The sequence below is a fragment of the Mixophyes fleayi genome, chromosome 7, assembly GCF_038048845.1.
Source record: "Mixophyes fleayi isolate aMixFle1 chromosome 7, aMixFle1.hap1, whole genome shotgun sequence".
Lineage (NCBI taxonomy): Eukaryota > Metazoa > Chordata > Amphibia > Anura > Limnodynastidae > Mixophyes > Mixophyes fleayi.
In genome coordinates, this window is record NC_134408.1 from 138,650,464 (window position 1) to 138,669,788 (window position 19,325).

Here is a 19,325-nt window from a genome sequence, read left to right on the forward strand (position 1 = left end):
CCACACGACAGCCCTGTGTAGTGAAAAGGGAGGTATTACAGTTATAAGGATTAACCCATAACATAACTGTGGTGAAAAAAGCAGACTGCATTGTAAATACTGTATATCAAATGATTCCATTTAGTAAGCTAGAGGGTAGTGCAAATGACTTTAAAGCAAAGCCTGCTCTCACAGGGTTAATGAACGAACTCAATGGGGGAGAGTAAAAAAGCTGCGATGTTCCTCAGAACATCGCGGCTGCAGAATTTTGCAAAAAATCTCTGCTGATTTTTCCTTGCACCCCATAGAGGTGTGAGGAAAAATCAGTGAAGAATTTACCGTAGTAATGGTAAAAATGAGCAGCACATTGCGGCTAATTGAATCTCCCCCAATATGTATAATGTAAGGGCAGAAGTATTGGCCTCTGTTTATTCTGCGGCTCTGCAAAACCAAGGATTACAAGATAACATTGTCACCTTTAGGGGAAATGAACAGCTTCTGAGATCACATGTGGTGAGCTGTGTCCTGGTACTGGAGTGGTTTTTGACACCTGAACAGACTTTATGGAATCGACCTAGCAGGGAGTCTTACACAAAGAGACATGGGCTTTGTGACCACATGATGGCTTGCAATATTTTATATAGGAGAGTATGATTCCATTTCCAAAATATAGTTTCAATCAATATAGTTAATGGTGAAATACATATTCATAAATAGGATGAGGAAGGGCATACCATAAGTCAAATAATGCTGTCTGTTAAGCAGGGAATCAGAGGAAATGAATGTCAGCTCAACTAATACACTTGACCAATCTCTGTTTGGTATCTGTAGATTTGTAAATTTGCATTAGATTTATTAATGATCAGATTGGATCTGTGTGACACTCCACAGGAAAGATATGTTACATTTTAGAAATGGGTAATAAACAGGGAAGATGTAAATTGTGGTTGTAAAACTCTGTCACAGGCCCCCCCTAGAGACCAACTCCTGTAGGAGGGTAAAGGTGGAAAAAGCATCTTTAAAAGATGAGACCACTTTAAATATATGGTCAGACTTTTGGGAAATCAATCAACATCGATAAGCTGTCCATCTTCCAAGCCAGTTTCCCATGGCGCAGCTTATACAACTCGTATGTCAGTTTATACTCTGAAACTTTGTCCTTTTACTTTACATGTTTTGCTATTTTGTTACATTGTAGTTTTTTTGTATATTACAATCTAACAATTAATAAGCCCTTATTGCGCTAAAAAAATTTACTACCTGTTTAGAAGAATTTGATTGCTTGGCTGTGATAACCCTTTAAGTACCAGTGTGGGAAGTGTTAACTATTTTAGCTATCAGAGCGCAGAGTCTGTGCACTTGGGTAATAAAGTCATAGGCATTCTACGGTCCTTATACGTAGATATCGGCAGTTGCAGAGAAGTGTGGAAGTGTCTGCCTGTGTTGGAGAAGAGACCAGTTAAATCTGTGATCGATGGCCGCGATATTTAGGCTATAATTCTGTGTGTCCGCTTACAGTAAACTTCCAAGTCAGGAGAGCACAGAGTGCGGTTTGTGACAGGTAAAGATAGTTAAGAGAGGATTCCTGACAAAATAGAGGCGATATATGGTTTGACTGATTATTTGATAAAATTATAAGATCAGGGAGCTGGCAGAGGCAGGTCTTCCTGACACTATCTATTATATATAAGCCTAGCGGCGTGTGTTAGTGTGTGTGTGTGTGTGTGTGGAAAAAACTATTTTCTCAGAAATGGCTCATCTATTTGACCTGAAATTTGGTATACTGACATTATTTGACAAAAAAATTATAATAGTGAAGTCAGTTAACTTCCATCATCCCCCCTTCCCCCCGTGGGAGGGGTATAAGAAATTATAACAATTCTTTGGCTTTTGCATCAATGGGAGCTGCTATAACTACACCATCCGAAACAAGACTGCCGTTCAAGCTAAGACGGCGGCAGTTCCCTTTGAAGGCGGCATTTGCTATGACCATTAACAAGTCACAGGATCAAACACTTGACCGTGTGGGTATTTATTTACCGGAGCCTGTGTTTGGTCATGGACAATTGTATGTCGCATTTTCACGAGTACGGAGAAGCGGTGATGTGAAAGTGCAGGTTATGAATACTGCCCTTCAAAGAAGACTGATTGAGCACAGCGATAAGGTGTTTAGCAGAAACGTTGTGTATCGAGAGGTTTTAGAACAGTAAGACGATGGAGATGAAGGATGTGGCGATGAAGATGAAGGATGAGGTGATGGAGAAGAATGATGAGGTGGTGACATGTGGACAAAACCACGTTAAAAAAGGGCGCTTGCGTCGGGAAGTAACGCTCTTCCCCTGAGGAGGCCTGGCCTAGCCCCAAATGCATGACAAGAACCTTTTTAACACCTTAAGTAGCTTGATTTGACTAGAATGCATGAGTATCATGCACGGGTTAACTTGTGTATAATATGCTGCCTTCTAAATATTTGAATACAGTAATTTATTCACATAATAATCTATTTGTGCTTAGTAACCACTGTGAGGAGTATTTGTGCTTCACTGTGTACAATGAAAAATGTAAACATACAGAGCATCATGTACAATGTAATGCACACCTTTCTTTGCAGCTAGCAAGCCTGGAGTAGTATTGAAACCATTTGGCAAACTGAACGTGCTGGAAGTCGTAGAAGTACAGCTGAAAGCTATACGTAGTACCTACCTGTGTATGTTTGATCCATGGTTCTCATTCATTTGAGTTTTAATATTATAATCTTATATTTAATATTAATATTATTATATTTCATATTAATATTATTATTTTACTTTATTGATATTGCTTTTTTTCAGGTCTGTGCTCTGAAACATCTGTGTTTGAAACATCTCACTCAGGGAGGAAGAAACCAAAGTTTTCCACTTAAGCTCAACTCAAAATATCAGTTTGTCAGAAGCTTCTAGCTTTCAAATTCTCAGAAATCATATCGAATGTAGCTTAATTATAATGAGATGATTGAATTGACTACTATGTTTATCTGTGATGGATATGAAGTGTGTTAATTTCTAATTTAATTGAACTGAAATCTATGTGAAAGTGGGATAAGTACATTTTTCAGTCTGAGTTATTACATTGATTGTTTTTAGTCTATTTAATAACAATGCATCAAGTACAGTATTTCTTCTAATGATCTGTTTCCATTTGTAAATTAATTCATTAAATTGTTCTTAATATAACTCACAAACCAATTTAGTGGATATGTGGTTAAAATATATTTGCTAGAAACGTGGGGACTTTTTGTATTTTTCCCTTGTGATTTGGAGCACCGTGCCTTGTATACTAATATATATTTATAAAGTACCTGTCTTCTCTCATACTGACCCTGACATTTTCACCCTCATTATATTGTCTAGCAGCTCTCCTCACAGTGACTGTATGGGGAGATATTTAGTGAACATGTATGAGTGTATGATATCATCATCATCATCACTGGGCACCTTTATAGCTATCATTGTCTAGAATGTATCAGAGAAATGATAGCTAGAATCTGATTGGTTGGTATGGGCAACACCTCCACTCTACCCTTTTAAAAGCATCAATAAACCTAATCCATAGTGTGAACAAGGATAGGGTATTTTTAAATGGAAGAATGTGTCTAATAAAAAAAATCATCAATATTAATAATATAATCAAATATGTTTTTATATATATATATATATATATATGTATATATATATATATATATATATATATGTATATATATATATATATATGTATATATATATATATATATATATATATGTATATATATATATATATATATATATATATATATATATGTATATATATATATATATATATATATATATATATATATATATATATATATATATAAATATACATCATCATCTATTTATATAGCGCCACTGATTCCGCAGCGCTTTACAGAGAGCTGATTCACATCAGTCCCTGCCCCATTGGAGCTTACAGTCTAAATCCCCTAACATACACACACATACACACACACACACACACACACACACACACACACACACACACACACAGAGAGAGAGAGAGAGACTTGGGTCAATTTTGATAGCAGCCAATTAACCTACCAGAATGTTTTTGGAGTGTGGGAGGAAACTGGAGCACCCGGAGGAAACCCACGCAAATACGGGGAGAACATACTCCACACAGATAAGGCCATGGTTGGGAATTGAACTCATGACCCCAGCGCTGTGAGGCAGAAGTGCTAACCACTGAGCCACTTATATATATATATATATATATATATATATATATATATATATATATATATAGGCATGGTTTTGCAATGCATTTGAAACTCTCTTAAATGTTTTGATAGTTTTGCTAAGCCTGTGCTGGTCTGTTCATATACACTGAGAGTATGTGGAAATATGTATCACATTAAGGACAACTAGATGTAACGGGAAATTGGAGATACTCAGTGTATCTTAAATACCATAAAATAAGTTTTATTAAGGAACTGACATTTCCTACCAATCGTCATTATCAAGGTGAAAACTACAGCGAGCAATAACTTCTTAGTACAACGCTGACTTTATAAAACTCACTTACATAAGTGTCTACAGTTTCCCGTTGTATCTATTTACACTGTAAAAATGTAAAAACATTTTTTTTTAATGATTTTAGCAATAACAATACATTTGTAACAATTGTTAATAAAAACGGCTATTAATTGTCCATTTTATTAAAAATAAAAACCACTTTAAAAGACAATTTCTTTTTTTGCATTCCTAAACATTTCTCAGTGAAACTTAAGCGAACTAACTTGGTGCCCACAAAACATTGATATTCGGTGAATTTCAAAATTTGCCAAGATGCTTCTCTCAGTTCTAAATGATTGCGGAATTGACAACAGCTAGATTTGATTGGCCAAAATTTGCCGTAAGACTGCTTAGAAGGGCCATAAAAACCTAAGCAAGTCAACAATGTGACACGCGTACAGCAGAGATGGCTGAAGAAGGAATTATCGCTTTTATAAGTTGTTAAAATATTTGAATGTAATTATGATTTTGACTCAATTGGTCTAGGCCGGCTGTCATCTGCAAAAAAAATCTGTTATCTACAAAAAAGGCCCCTCAGTGTTGAGTGCACAATAGCTGATATCCGACGATAAAATAGATTTAGCCGCGTATGTTCACAGATATTTAAGTGTTATGGCTTGAAGGTCAACTTGGCTGTCTTACTGTAAATGAAAGACTATAGAATGAAGAGCCAAATATAAAGTTTTTGAAGATTCCTTGCTACAAATCAAAACCCCGCAGTTTCATACCGAGAACAAAAGAAGCATATTAAACACCAAAGTTTATCAAGACAAATTAGGTCCTAGCTTCAAATTTTCTTTAATCTTCAGCATCTGAACATTTTTCGCCTCATGCTGTTTTCCCTAGTTAAATGCTAAAATGAATTCCAGCCAATACCATTGACTTCCTCTCGAAAAAAGAAAAAAAAAATATTGAGAGACATAATAAAAAATTAATTACTTCCCCTAATTTCCATATGATTCTTTAAAAAGATGTAAAATTCATTTAAAGTAAGTGGTGACTTTGTCTTTGAAGATCACGACAATTAACATGGATCAAAGCCTAGGTTCTGTAATGATGATAGCTCATTAGCATAATGAAATTAACTTCCAGACAAGAATCTTTAATAGGTACAACAAAAAGTCTTTAATAATACTCTAGAAAAATTATGTATTTGTTAGCAGTACAACAGATTCATACTTTCAATTTAATTAATAAGTTAGTAATTAACTCTTTTCCTAAACAATGTACATTTATAGTTAACATCTGCTGGTAGATAATGGTTTCTACTAGTATCTGTGAAGCTTTGAAAATTCCACCATTCAGATCTCCCAATACCGTTTTTCTCCTATTTGCATCCATAATTTCACAATTATGGCAAAGTTAATCCGAGAAAGTTAATTTTTTTTTTATTGTTAAGCTCAATATAGATCATTGATGTCAATGGACTGGAGAAGTCAACTTAATTCTTTTATTTGCTGAAGGCGAACGCTTCTCCCAGGCTTTTATTTAATGTGCAGAATGGCTTTAGATGAGATCCACAGAAAGACGGAGTTTCATGTCCTTCTGAAGTCTGTTACGTTTCAACTTTGGATGCAGCCAAAAAAAGTTTTGTGATGTTGATAGAAACATATGGACAGCCCTTGATTTATCGCAGCCTAATAAAACATTGACAAAGAGTAAATTAATATAAGCTGTTTCTATAATTATCTACAGTGGGATGAATTTCACAGGAGCATAAGTAGTCAGAATAACATGTTGAAATTTCATGAACAATGGGGTATACGGTTGACGTCAGGATGGAACTCTGATACAGCGGAAGAGCCCAGTATTTCTGTGTAACAGTTTGAATGAAAAAGAGCAATAGTAGATCTGTGTTTAGAAGAATCTTGGGTATAAAAAGAGTTTTTCTTTTGATCATAAAGATGTCCACTCTTGGCTAATTTTTTCCTCTGTTTGTAAATAGAGGGATGGTCCTTTAGTAAGTCCGTTGTCTGGAATTGGTGGGAAACAATGTGTAAGGATTTTATTAGGATACATACAAAAACTATATTTCCTGGACTCTCTACCATATATGTTAATGATTGCAATGAAATATTTTTTTCCACAGTATACACAACAGTAACACAATCTTTTAGTTGAAGCAAGGAATGAAAAAGAGTTTCTTTTTAAAATTTCTGCCATACGCTTGCCCCTGTGTTTAGCAATAAATATCAGTTGAACTGGTACTCTTACTTCTTCATCAGTCAGTCTTCAATGCCTCTACGCAAGTATGACTTGACCTAGCCGGTTTACACGCGCAGATGAACTGGAAGCCCGGACTTGGGGGTAAATGTATCAAGCTGAGAGTTTCCGGCGGGTTTGAAAAGTGGAGATGTAGCCTATTGCAACCAATCAGATTCTAGCTATCACTGTGCAGATTGTACTAAATAAATGATAACTAGAATCTGATTGGTTGCTATAGGCAACATCTCCACTTTTCAAACTCGCAGGAAATTCACAGCTTGATACATTTACCCCCATGTCTTCTAGCTATACTTTCTTTCCAAAAAAAAGTAAAGATTTTTTTCAAATGAATTTTTCGAGAGAAAATGCTTTATTTAAATAAATAAAACATTTTCTCTATATATAAACCTTGCTATCGCAAACCTGATATGGTGATGACGATAAGAGTCTATGGTAAATATGCTTTCCCATCCTTTGCAGCATAAACCCATTAAAACCATTGATGTATTGAGAAAAGTCCGAACTCCGGCAAATACAGGGTTACCTCCCAATAATAAATAGACCCCATTTGGTAGGGAGTATAGATTGTAAGCTCAACTGGGGCTGGGACTGATGCGAATGCTTAAATATTCTCCGTAAAGTGCTGTGTAATATTTAGGTTCTATATAAATAAACATAACTAAATAAATCGAGGATATCACTTCCCTGGAATCTGATTGGTTTCCTGATGTCTGCCAATGCGCTCCTTGCATTTTCTGCAGCATGGAGTCTGTGTTATAAATCCCTCCTTGGCAGGAGTTACGAGAGTATCAACGGACAGCGGTAGACATCAAGGACTCTTCTCTTCACTGCTAAGGCAGCGGAATGTTGCTATATAAAAACTGTATTTCATCTTTTGGGCGGAGTTGGCCCTTAAACTATTTTTTATTTGAAAAGAAAAAATATGTCATATAGGGCCTGAGTCATTAAGGCAAGCAAAGGAGTAAATGTTCTCTGGGACAAACCATGTTACAATGCAAGGGGTGCAAATCAGTTTATTATTTTGTACATAAGTTAAATACTGGCTGTTTTTTCATCTAGCACACAAATACTTGCTAGCTTTATTATTACATTGAAATATAAAGATGATCTAGGATATGCCCTACCCAAACTATAAATATGCCTCACATTTTAAATTTACCTCCCCCTCCAATACAACATGGTTTTGCCCAGGTGCAAATGTTACTCCTTTTTTATGCTTTACTCTCCTTAATGACTCAGGCCCATAGAGTTTAGGGGGCCTATATAAGATTTTTTGTATTATTGCCTGTTAAGTATCATCTGTCATCGCAAGGATCTCCGATATCTCCTGCAGTAGGATTTCTTAATTTTCAATTTTACTTAAAAATGCCTACACCATGTGGATAAAGCCAGTTCAGCATGGTTCAGGGCTTCGTAACTAGGCCCCTAATTGTTTTATCACTCATATATTGTTTGTGATTGCTTTATATATTAGAAGACATATTCCACTTTGTATTACTTTGAAACAATTGGGTTCACAACTCTTCCAGTATGGGAAAAGAAAACCCTACTTACTGCAGCAATTCAAAGCATCACTAAAGGAATCATCAGGTTTGGCCTGTTTTAACCAAAAAACAAATAAATTCTACTGTCATTATGGCTTATATAATCACTGTTCCCTCTACAGTGAGCGATCTGGGATTGGTAATGTTTAAGAGTTCGCCAGGAGATGCTGAATGCAGTTTTTCAGGCTGGATATCTCATTCGATAATGATTTAACTCTTAAATCCAGATTGCTCACTTTAGAAGGGAACTATCTTATTACTGCTTACTGACTCATTCCCACCGTTTCCTAAGATAGCGCAGAAATAGATCGACCATAGTATTTCACTTAGACAATACTGTTTATTGATTCCTCACAGCTTACTGAGAATTCCTTGCCAGGATTCAGGCGTGACATTATAACTTCTTTTACACGTGAACAATTTGCTAAATATTCAATAGGAAACTGTAGCTGCAAAAGGATTAGGAGGGGAGGGGGGGAATATTCTTTTGCGGTTTGGAAAGTAGAAAAGATTGTTAGTGCTGGATTTCCATTGACAAAAAGGACCCTGTTATCTCTGAAGTGTTTAATTATTAAAATGAACTGTAATGGTACACTGGATGCCTGCCTAGGTCAGTGTGTGCAAGCTCTAGGTCTGAGGCCTTAGGCTCTGTCAGGAAGGGATCCCACACACTTTTTCTCAGGCATTTCAGTGTGTGATAGGTATCCTGATAGAAACACTTTGCTTGTTTTTGCGGTAGCCCAATGGCGCTTGCTTGTTTTAACACAAGCCAAAAAATGTTCTGATGACCACCATCGCACTATGATTCCCATGCCCCAAACATTCCTTCATGCAGATCCCAGGCATTTTTCTTGCTTGCAGTCCAGGATGTAGACAAACGAATTCCAAGGGACACATGTGGGGGTGGACGTTTCGCAAACATAGAAAAAACAACGAATTTTATTTTTTTTAAAATGATACAGTATCTCCTGAGCTCACTTTTCTACATGACATTTTTCAACAGGAAATGCTATTACAGAGTATATTTAACACATTGTATGACTTGACATATGTAGACGTTATTTACTTAGGTATAATTTTAATATTCTTTTATTATTTAACACAGTTTGGTATAGTCTTTATTGTTTTAGATGTTCTGCGTAAAGTTCAATAAGTTTGTTGTTAAAATAGCAGCACGTGGTAGATTATGACACCTAGCTCAGCCGCTGGCCCTGTTTTTGGGCTCCACCCCTCAGGGTCACACCCCAATGAGCAATGAAACTGTGTGTCTACAAAGATGCTTTTGCAGATTATATTGCTGGGTCCTAGTTGATCACTGTGCCTCCGATTTATCACATTTATATAGGATATGCAAACACCATGTTGAAAGTCACGGTTACTGCACCTTAGCAGTGATGTGATTAGAACGGTCTTTTGTGCAGTGATAACCTTGTGCTGACAGGCAAAATAGGGAACACTCCAGAGTGATCCCTATTTACCATTACTTCTAGGTCATTTAATTATCTCGCATATTTAACAAAATATCAGTTTTTCAATGTTAGCAATTAGAACATTGCTTTATTGGGGCAAAATCACTACGAATATGAAATGTCCAAACAGCCCCAACTGATGCTTTCTAAAACCAAACGCTTAGAAGGAAAAATAAAAGGTGAAACGCCAGTCCTGTATGAGAAATACTGTGTATAGTGCCGGCGTAATATGTAATGTTGTGTATATTAGTCTGGTAAGGGGGGCAATAAAGTGTGTCTTGACCCGGCATGGGGGGCAGTGTTGTATATACTTCCATGAAGAGAGATACTGTGTATATTGCTGTCATTAGGTGCAGTAGTGTGTATACTATTGTGCTGGGGGCAGTGAGTTCTCTTATGTGTAATTAGAGCATACTGTGCTCTGTATATTACTGTATAATGCACGACATAGAGGTATAGTGAGAGTAGTGATGTGATATAATATGAGAGTAGTGATGTGATATAACAGTGAGAGTAGTGATGTGATATAATATTAGAGTAGTGATGTGATATAATATTAGAGTAGTGATGTGATATAATATGAGAGTAGAGATGTGATATAATATGAGAGTAGTGATGTGATATAATATTAGAGTAGTGATGTGATATAATATGAGAGTAGTGATGTGATATAATATGAGAGTAGTGATGTGATATAATATTAGAGTAGTGATGTGATATAATATGAGAGTAGTGATGTGATATAATATTAGAGTAGTGATGTGATATAATATTAGAGTAGAGATGTGATATAATATTAGAGTAGTGATGTGATATAATATGAGAGTAGTGATGTGATATAATATTAGAGTAGAGATGTGATATAATAATATGATAGTAGTAATGTGATATAATAATATGAGAGTAGAGATGTGATATAATATGAGAGTAGTGATGTGATATAATATTAAAGTAGTGATGTGATATAATATGAGAGTAGTGATGTGATATAATATTAGAGTAGTGATGTGATATAATATGAGAGTAGTGATGTGATATAATATTAGAGTAGTGATGTGATATAATATTAAAGTAGTGATGTGATATAATATTAGAGTAGTGATGTGATATAATATGAGAGTAGTGATGTGATATAATATTAGAGTAGTGATGTGATATAATATGAGAGTAGTGATGTGATATAATATTAGAGTAGTGATGTGATATAATATTAGAGTAGTGATGTGATATAATATGAGAGTAGTGATGTGATATAATATTAGAGTAGTGATGTGATATAATATTAGAGTAGTGATGTGATATAATATGAGAGTAGTGATGTGATATAATATTAGAGTAGTGATGTGATATAATATGAGAGTAGTGATGTGATATAATATTAGAGTAGTGATGTGATATAATATGAGAGTAGTGATGTGATATAATATGAGAGTAGTGATGTGATATAATATTAGAGTAGTGATGTGATATAATAATATGAGAGTAGAGATGTGATATAATATGAGAGTAGTGATGTGATATAATATTAAAGTAGTGATGTGATATAATATTAGAGTAGTGATGTGATATAATATTAGAGTAGTGATGTGATATAATATGAGAGTAGTGATGTGATATAATATTAGAGTAGTGATGTGATATAATATGAGAGTAGTGATGTGATATAATATTAGAGTAGTGATGTGATATAATATTAGAGTAGTGATGTGATATAATATGAGAGTAGTGATGTGATATAATATTAGAGTAGTGATGTGATATAATATTAGAGTAGTGATGTGATATAAAATTAGAGTAGTGATGTGATATAATATTAGAGTAGTGATGTGATATAATAATATGATAGTAGTAATGTGATATAATAATATGAGAGTAGAGATGTGATATATTATGAGAGTAGAGATGTGATATAACAGTGAGAGTAGTGGTATGATATGAGAGTGAGAGTATTGATATGAGAGTAAAAGTAGAGATATGATATGAGAGTGTGAGTAGTTATAAATAAATGTCACTATTTTTTCACTTTGTTAGACCCTTTGGGTGCTGTGTTTTTGCTCTTTGCACCTATCTCGGGAAGCACGGTGGCTCAGTGGTTAGCACTTCTGCCTCACAGCGCTGGGGTCATGAGTTCAATTCCCGACCATGGCCTTATCTGTGTGGAGTTTGTATGTTCTCCAGGTGTTTGTCTGGGTTTCCTCCGGGTGCTCCGGTTTCCTTCCACACTCCAAAAAATATACTGGTAGGTTAATTGGTTGCTATCAAAATTGACCTTAGTTTGTGTGTGTGTGTGTGTGTGTTAGGGAATTTAGACTGTAAGCTCCAATGAGGCAGAGACTGATGTGAATGAGTTCTCTGTACAGCGCTGCGGAATCAGTGGCGCTATATAAATAAATTATGATGATCTATGTGGACTGTGCCCCAGGGCACTTTGCATTTAACCACTGCAGTGCCAAACTAGTCTCTCTTTCTCTCTATATTTATATATCCACTTGCATCACTTGGGTATTATATGGCTCTTACATGATATTTTGATTAAATACTGAACATTCCGCAACATCTTACTCCTTTATGCTCAGTGTTCGTACTAAAGCAGCCTCATTTGTGAAGGTCGTTTTCATAGTGTAGATTTAAATCATCAGGGGATCTAATGATTGTTAAGGCTGTGCCAGGCAATATTGATTTAACATAAGTTATTTGAAAAGTGAGGCTTACACAGTATTTATATTTTAATTAGGCACCGGGCCAACATATGCACTGTATACGTGACACAGAATCCTGAGCTATAAATCCAGGTACTGAGCGTCAAGCGGAGAGCGCAGCATCCAGGCGCTGGGAATGTTTGTTTTGGCATGTTTCATACTATGCTTTTAATGACTTACAGTATACATTAAGAGCTACAATAACTTAACCCTTTCACTGTATGGGTGGTCTTCCCCGGGATAAAAATTAAGACTGCTGTCCATTCTACAAAGCAAACAGACTTTAAATCTAGAGAGTTTAAAATAAGGGTGATGTTAGGGGAAGGTTAGACAGCCATTTATACCTGTACTATTATTATTACAGTTATTAAGACAGGACCTTGTGGCTGTATCACAGGAAAGAGACAGGCCAAATCTTATGAAAATAAATGATTTTTTTTCCTGCAAGCAGGATGAGCAGGAGAGTTATTCACACCTCCCCGAAGCAAATAGTTCCAACCATTTTCTTCCAACTCTGTCTTTTTCTGAAGATTGGACTATACCATATCAGAGAAGGAGGGTGAAGCAGTGTGGTCAAGGGAACATTAAGAACGAGTATGGATTCTCTGCAACCTATCACTGGAGATGGGCCTCGACTCTTCCTTCACTCTGATTGGTGGAAGCACTTTGCAGCTGAGTAGCAGGCAGAGAACACGGCCCGGCCATGCTGATTGTGGGAATATCCTCCACCTGCCTCTTGATCACGCGGTACATCTACATAATGTGCGGCCGCAGGCAGCCCACCCCGCTGCGGGTGGGGGAGCAGGCGTCGCCATGATCGCTTTCTCTGGATCTGTCCAGTGGACCCGTCCAGTTACTGGGCCCAACCATCAAGTTGAGGATCTCCACAACATGTGATAGATCCCTATCATATATTGGTCACCAAAATTGCAGTGTGTACAGGCACCTTAATTTGGAGCAAGCAAATTACTTGAATGTTCTGCAGAAGAAAATAAATAAATAATTGAATAAAAATATTTGTAATCTGTTAAAATTATATGCATGTAACAATCTCTATATTTTTTTTTATAGAAATATATAACAAATAGTAACAAATGTATGTATGTAACTAACATACTTACATACTAAAATACTTACATACTTTAATACATGCCAAATACATTTTAAACGTTTTTTTATTTTTGCAAATATTTTTTTGGTTGAACCAGTATTAAAAGTATCAATTTGTCTAAAATGGCCCAATATTGAAACCCTAATTCACACTTGTCACCCTTATACATAGATATTATCAGGTTTAGATTTTTTTTTCTCCATGTATAATAAAAAACTACAGGTACAAAATAACAAATAAAGGGGAAAATAAATGTTTGAAGCTGTAGCTAATTCCCAGTGTAAAAGCAGCAACAGCCATTGATAGAATATGTTCATGGCATACACACAGTGGAGGCAGCCATTTTGTGAGTCATGTGAGTGCAGCCTATCAGATTCCTAGAGACCACTGATGTTAGTGACAAGGCTGGAGGAACCAATAAAAAACATTATTAAATAGCTAGAAATCCGAACAGATGCTTCTTCTTACAATGTTTTAGAAAAATATATAAAATAACAATAAAAGTACCTCAGAGAACATCTCTTTCAGCCCACAAGATGGCTGACAAACATGTATCAAATTTACATATAAATAAAAACCCCAAATAACCACTTTTATAATAAATGTCTTCATTTGCTCAATCTCCTCATCGTCTCTACAGACGGTTAACCTTGTGCGGAAATACGAAGCATATAATGTAAATACATACCCGTTTACAGCCTCCTTAGTTACGAAAAAAAAAAAATGTGTTTTGTGCAATTTTACCTTCACATAAAAGAATAATAATTGAAGTCTCTGTTTCCTCGAATGTTTCATTCTGTCAGTTTTTGGCTCGGACAATTTCATTTGGAACTAGTACCTGTGTTTGGGGCTATAGATTACAGGAAATAACGACCTGTATATGTTGAGTTGTTCAAAGGAAATTAGAACAGTCTGATTTTTATTATCCTTCATTGGCCAGGAGTCTCTAGTGTAATAACCTATACTAAACTTTAATTTTCTTTTACATCATTGGAAATGTACACTAGACGGATCAGATTAGGCTGTCACTGTGCAACACGACACTTAACGGACTTACTGTCTGTTTCTAGGAGTACTAAAATAATCTGCCCAGTACAAAAACACACATGGAAGGTATAGGTGACAATCTCTTAACTGCAGCCATTGACTCTGGTATTTCCCTGATGACGGAGCAATCAATGGAGAATTGCAGTGACTGAAATTAATAGCCGTGCCTCGGTTCCTGCTGGAAAGGGGCCTCTCTCTGTTGTCTGATATTTCTTTATTGACTTGACACTTGAATTTTTATTGCATTACAGGCTCGATTGCAAGAGCCCATAATCTGCTCTGTGCAAGGCTACATTTCCCCACACCGCATTTCATTATATTGTTGTATTTCCATTTCATTTTCCATACTTTATAATTTCTTCTTTGGTGTTTACAAACTACCTATTTCCGTAAATAGCGGAGGATGGGGAAATGGACATATCAGAAGACTGGGAGATCAGTAGCTAAATTAGAGTATATTCTTTGATAATGCCTGAGGCAGATGTCAAGGCTTTATTGTACCCCAAAACAAACAGGAAATAGTACTGCACGACACAGCCGTGGCATCGCGGTGGCGGAGTGCTAAGAACTTCTGCCTCACAGCGCTGGGGTCATGAGTTCAATTCCCGACCATGGTCTTATATGTGTGGAGTTTGTATGTTCTCCCCGTGTTTGCGTGGGTTTCCTCCGGGTGCTCAGGTTTCCTACCACACTCCAAAGACAAACTAGCAGGTTAATTGGCTGCTATCAAAAATTGACCCTAGTCTCTCTCTCTCTCTCTCTCTCTCTCTGTGTATGTTAGGGAATTTAGACTGTAAGTTCCAATGGGGCAGGGACTGATGTGAATGAGTTCTCTGTACAGCGCTGCGGAATCAGTGGCGCTATATAAATAAATGGTGATGATGATGATGAACTGTCCCCTTTTCAAACACTTGAAAAAAATGACATTGCTGGCTTTTTCTAATAGATTATAATAAAATCACCATGGGGTCTCCCCAGCCTGCCGTAGAGACTAGGTGGGTGTGATTGGGACCCCCGCCCCTTCATGCTGTGCATACAAGTTATGAAAATTCTGTTATACATACACAGCATGGGACAGGTATGAACGCAAGGACTCATAGGAAGCTATTGGTCCGCGCAATCACTCTCCTCTACGTAAGCTGGCTCAATTGGGGACGATGCCTCTGGAGCCTCATGTGCCCCCATCCTGATCGTTGCTGTTGGTCCCTGGTCCCCCAGTAGAGACCTCCCTTATAGCTGTTTTCTGGAGAGACATAGGTTGTCTTCTGCTATGCAAGATTAATATTATCAACTAGGTATCAGAGGCTTGCAAGGCATGATGAGCCTTGTAGTTCCCCAACTGTAGACTATATTGCCGTCCCCTGGTTTGCAAGATTTACATTATCAACTATATGCTGGGGGCTGATGTAGCATTCTGGGATTTCATTCCACAGCAGCCAGTTACCTACTTGTGGCATGCAAGGCAATTATTATTAACATTATATGGATTTCATAGTTAAGGCTGGCTGTGCCTTGTGGTTCCGCAATGGCTGAAGAGCCGCAGGTTGCCTACGTCTGCTCTGCAAGACTACAACTTCATCTTTACAAAGAATATAGAGACTAGTGCAATATTTTGTTTCACTTTTAATTGATAATGTAATCAGATTTAAACACGTTAAACCATTTATAGCACTAATCTCCCCGGCTCAACCACGCAGTATAATGATTCTGATTTAGTTTGTCACGTATGAAAAGAGATCATTTTTCGTAACAAGATAAACTATTTCTGCCACAATTTCTGCTTATGATAATATAAATCCAGGAAGCGTTTCATCTGTGATTACTCCAACATTAAAAAAAAAAAAAAACTTCCTTAACAGATAACCACCTTGTAAACACTCAAATCTTAGTCATTTATCAGTTTTTTTTCCCTTTTAATTAAAACTGCAAGTATAGTTTATGCTCTGCTTGATCCAGTCAACATTTTAAATATGGGTAGAAATACATCTCCTGTTTGATGAATCCCATTTCTCAGGTTTGGTGATTAAGTTTGCTGCTTTCACAAGATGACGACAACTACATAAATAGGTTGGATTTCAGCATTTCTACTTTTTGAGCTCTGGTTGGTGCCATTGCTAAACTTTAAGTCTCAAGTGAAATTAAGCCAATGTCTGCCTTAAAGGAAGCCTGTAAAACTGAAGACTGCAAATGAAAGTGGATATTTTCCTTCAGGCGACTAGTTTGTATGTGCGTTCCCCCGTAGACGGATCCAGTAGGGGCACATAGGCTCCTATCTAAGGCCCTGTGGGTTCTAATCGGTCCAGATAACCCTAACCCGTTTTTATATTTTATATTCTTTGACAAATATGGATGAGAAGTGGGGCCAAACTAGTATGTTGCCCATAGCCACTTAACCCCTGACCTTCTTGCTCCTACGCTAACCTCCTTCTCTCATTCTCCCCTCTCTCCCCTAGCCCCGCCTTTCTCTCCCTTACTTCAATGGCTCCCTTTTGTGCCTGTTTGTTCATCCTCCCTTAGGATGTGAGCTTGTATGAGCAGGGCCCCTCTCCCCTCCTGTCTCCATACCTGTTCTTCTGCTCCGTCTTTACCCATATGTCTTCCCAGAGTTCTGAAGTATTGGTACTTTGTGTTTATTGTTCTTTACTATGTCACCCTGTATGGTCTACTGTTTGTATTGTGTACGCCGCTGCGGAAACCTTGTGGCGCCTAACAAATAAATGATAATAATAATAATAGCCACATAGGGTCATAAACGGCTTGGGTCCTCCTGCATTGTCTACTGGATATATATCTACGTCTTCATTCTGTGCTTTTTTGCAAAGTTTTAAAGACATCTATTTAGAATTGTTTATTTTTGCTGCCCTTGGATATGACATAGATTGGCTCTGTGCACTTGCTATTAACCAATAGAGCTGCATTATTTTAGACAAGCAGAGACATCTGGAGCTTGTGTAGTCGAAGTGCAGGCATCACACCATACCATATTTGTTCCACCATTATTGTCTCTTTGACTGCTTAGGCTTACATAGGTGTCCGCCTAATGTGTAGAACTTTGTAGACCATTTGCGGGACTGCAGGTCCAAATGAAAATGTGCGTATAGGGAAAAGTAAATGTGTAATTTCAAAGTCCTGCCCATAATTACTATTAGATGATTGATTTAATTGTTTATCAGTTTTCTTTTTCTCCTGAAATACTGTTTGCTGGAGTTTCATTCATCAATATTATCAATATTACTAATTTATCGTTAAACAATTCATGAGTAAGAGGACATTGTAACTGCCTTAATTTCATGTTTTCCAATTGTACTTTTTAACAGTTTTATTACATTGATAGATTTTCCAATAAATCAGTCTCATATAAATCGATCTGCGGCCACCCACCAAACAGGAAATGCCCCATTAAATGCACAGTCGCTACTCTTTAATGTTCATTTAATCTTTTTCCCCACAAAACTATTTTTTTTATTGCCCCAAGCCGGCCTTTTGCAAGTAATGGTCCAAACCATTCAGCTCCTGCCATGAAATGGTACAAAATGTTGCACCCCGGAAGTCGCTATCTGCTTGATGCGCCAAGTCATAAATAAAGCTTACTGATACAAAAAAAGTGGTACTGAAATATTTTCTATACATTTGGTGCAATAAAGAAAATATACTGAAAATGACATCCAGCATAGAGTACTGGAGAAGTAGCACTCATCATAGAGTACTGGAGAAGTAGCACTCTGCAGAGAGTACTGGAGAAGTAGCACTCTGCAGAGAGTACTGGGGAAGTAGCACTCTGCAGAGAGTACTGGAGAAGTAGCACTCTGCAGAGAGTACTGGAGAAGTAGCACTCTGCAGAGAGTACTGGCGAAGTAGCACTCTTCATAGAGTACTGAAGAAGTAGCACTCTTCATAGAGTACTAGAGAAGTAGCACTCTTCATAGAGTACTGAAGAAGTAGTACTCTTCATAGAGTACTGGAGAAGTAGCACACTCATAGAGTACTGAAGAAGTAGCACTCTTCATAGAGTACTGGAGAAGTAGCACTCTTCACAGAGTACTGGAGAAGTAGCACTCTGCAGAGAGTACTGGAGAAGTAGCACTCTGCAGAGAGTACTGGAGAAGTAGCACTCTTCATAGAGTACTGGAGAAGTAGCACTCTGCAGAGAGTACTGGAATAGTAGCACTCTTCATAGAGTACTGGAGAAGTAGCACTCTTCATAGAGTACTGGAGAAGTAGCACTCTGCAGAGAGTACTGGAGAAGTAGCACTCTTCATAGAATACTGGAGAAGTAGCACTCTGCAGAGAGTACTGGAATAGTAGCACTCTTCATAGAGTACTGGAGAAGTAGCACTCTTCATAGAGTACTGGAGAAGTAGCACTCTGCAGAGAGTACTGGAGAAGTAGCACTCTTCACAGAGTACTGGAGAAGTAGCACTCTGCAGAGAGTACTGGAGAAGTAGCACTCTGCAGAGAGTACTGGAGAAGTAGCACTCTTCATAGAGTACTGGAGAAGTAGCACTCTGCAGAGAGTACTGGAGAAGTAGCACTCTTCATAGAGTACTGGAGAAGTAGCACTCTGCAGAGAGTACTGGAATAGTAGCACTCTTCATAGCGTACTGGAGAAGTAGCACTCTTCATAGAGTACTGGAGAAGTAGCACTCTGCAGAGAGTACTGAAGAAGTAGCACTCTTCATAGAGTA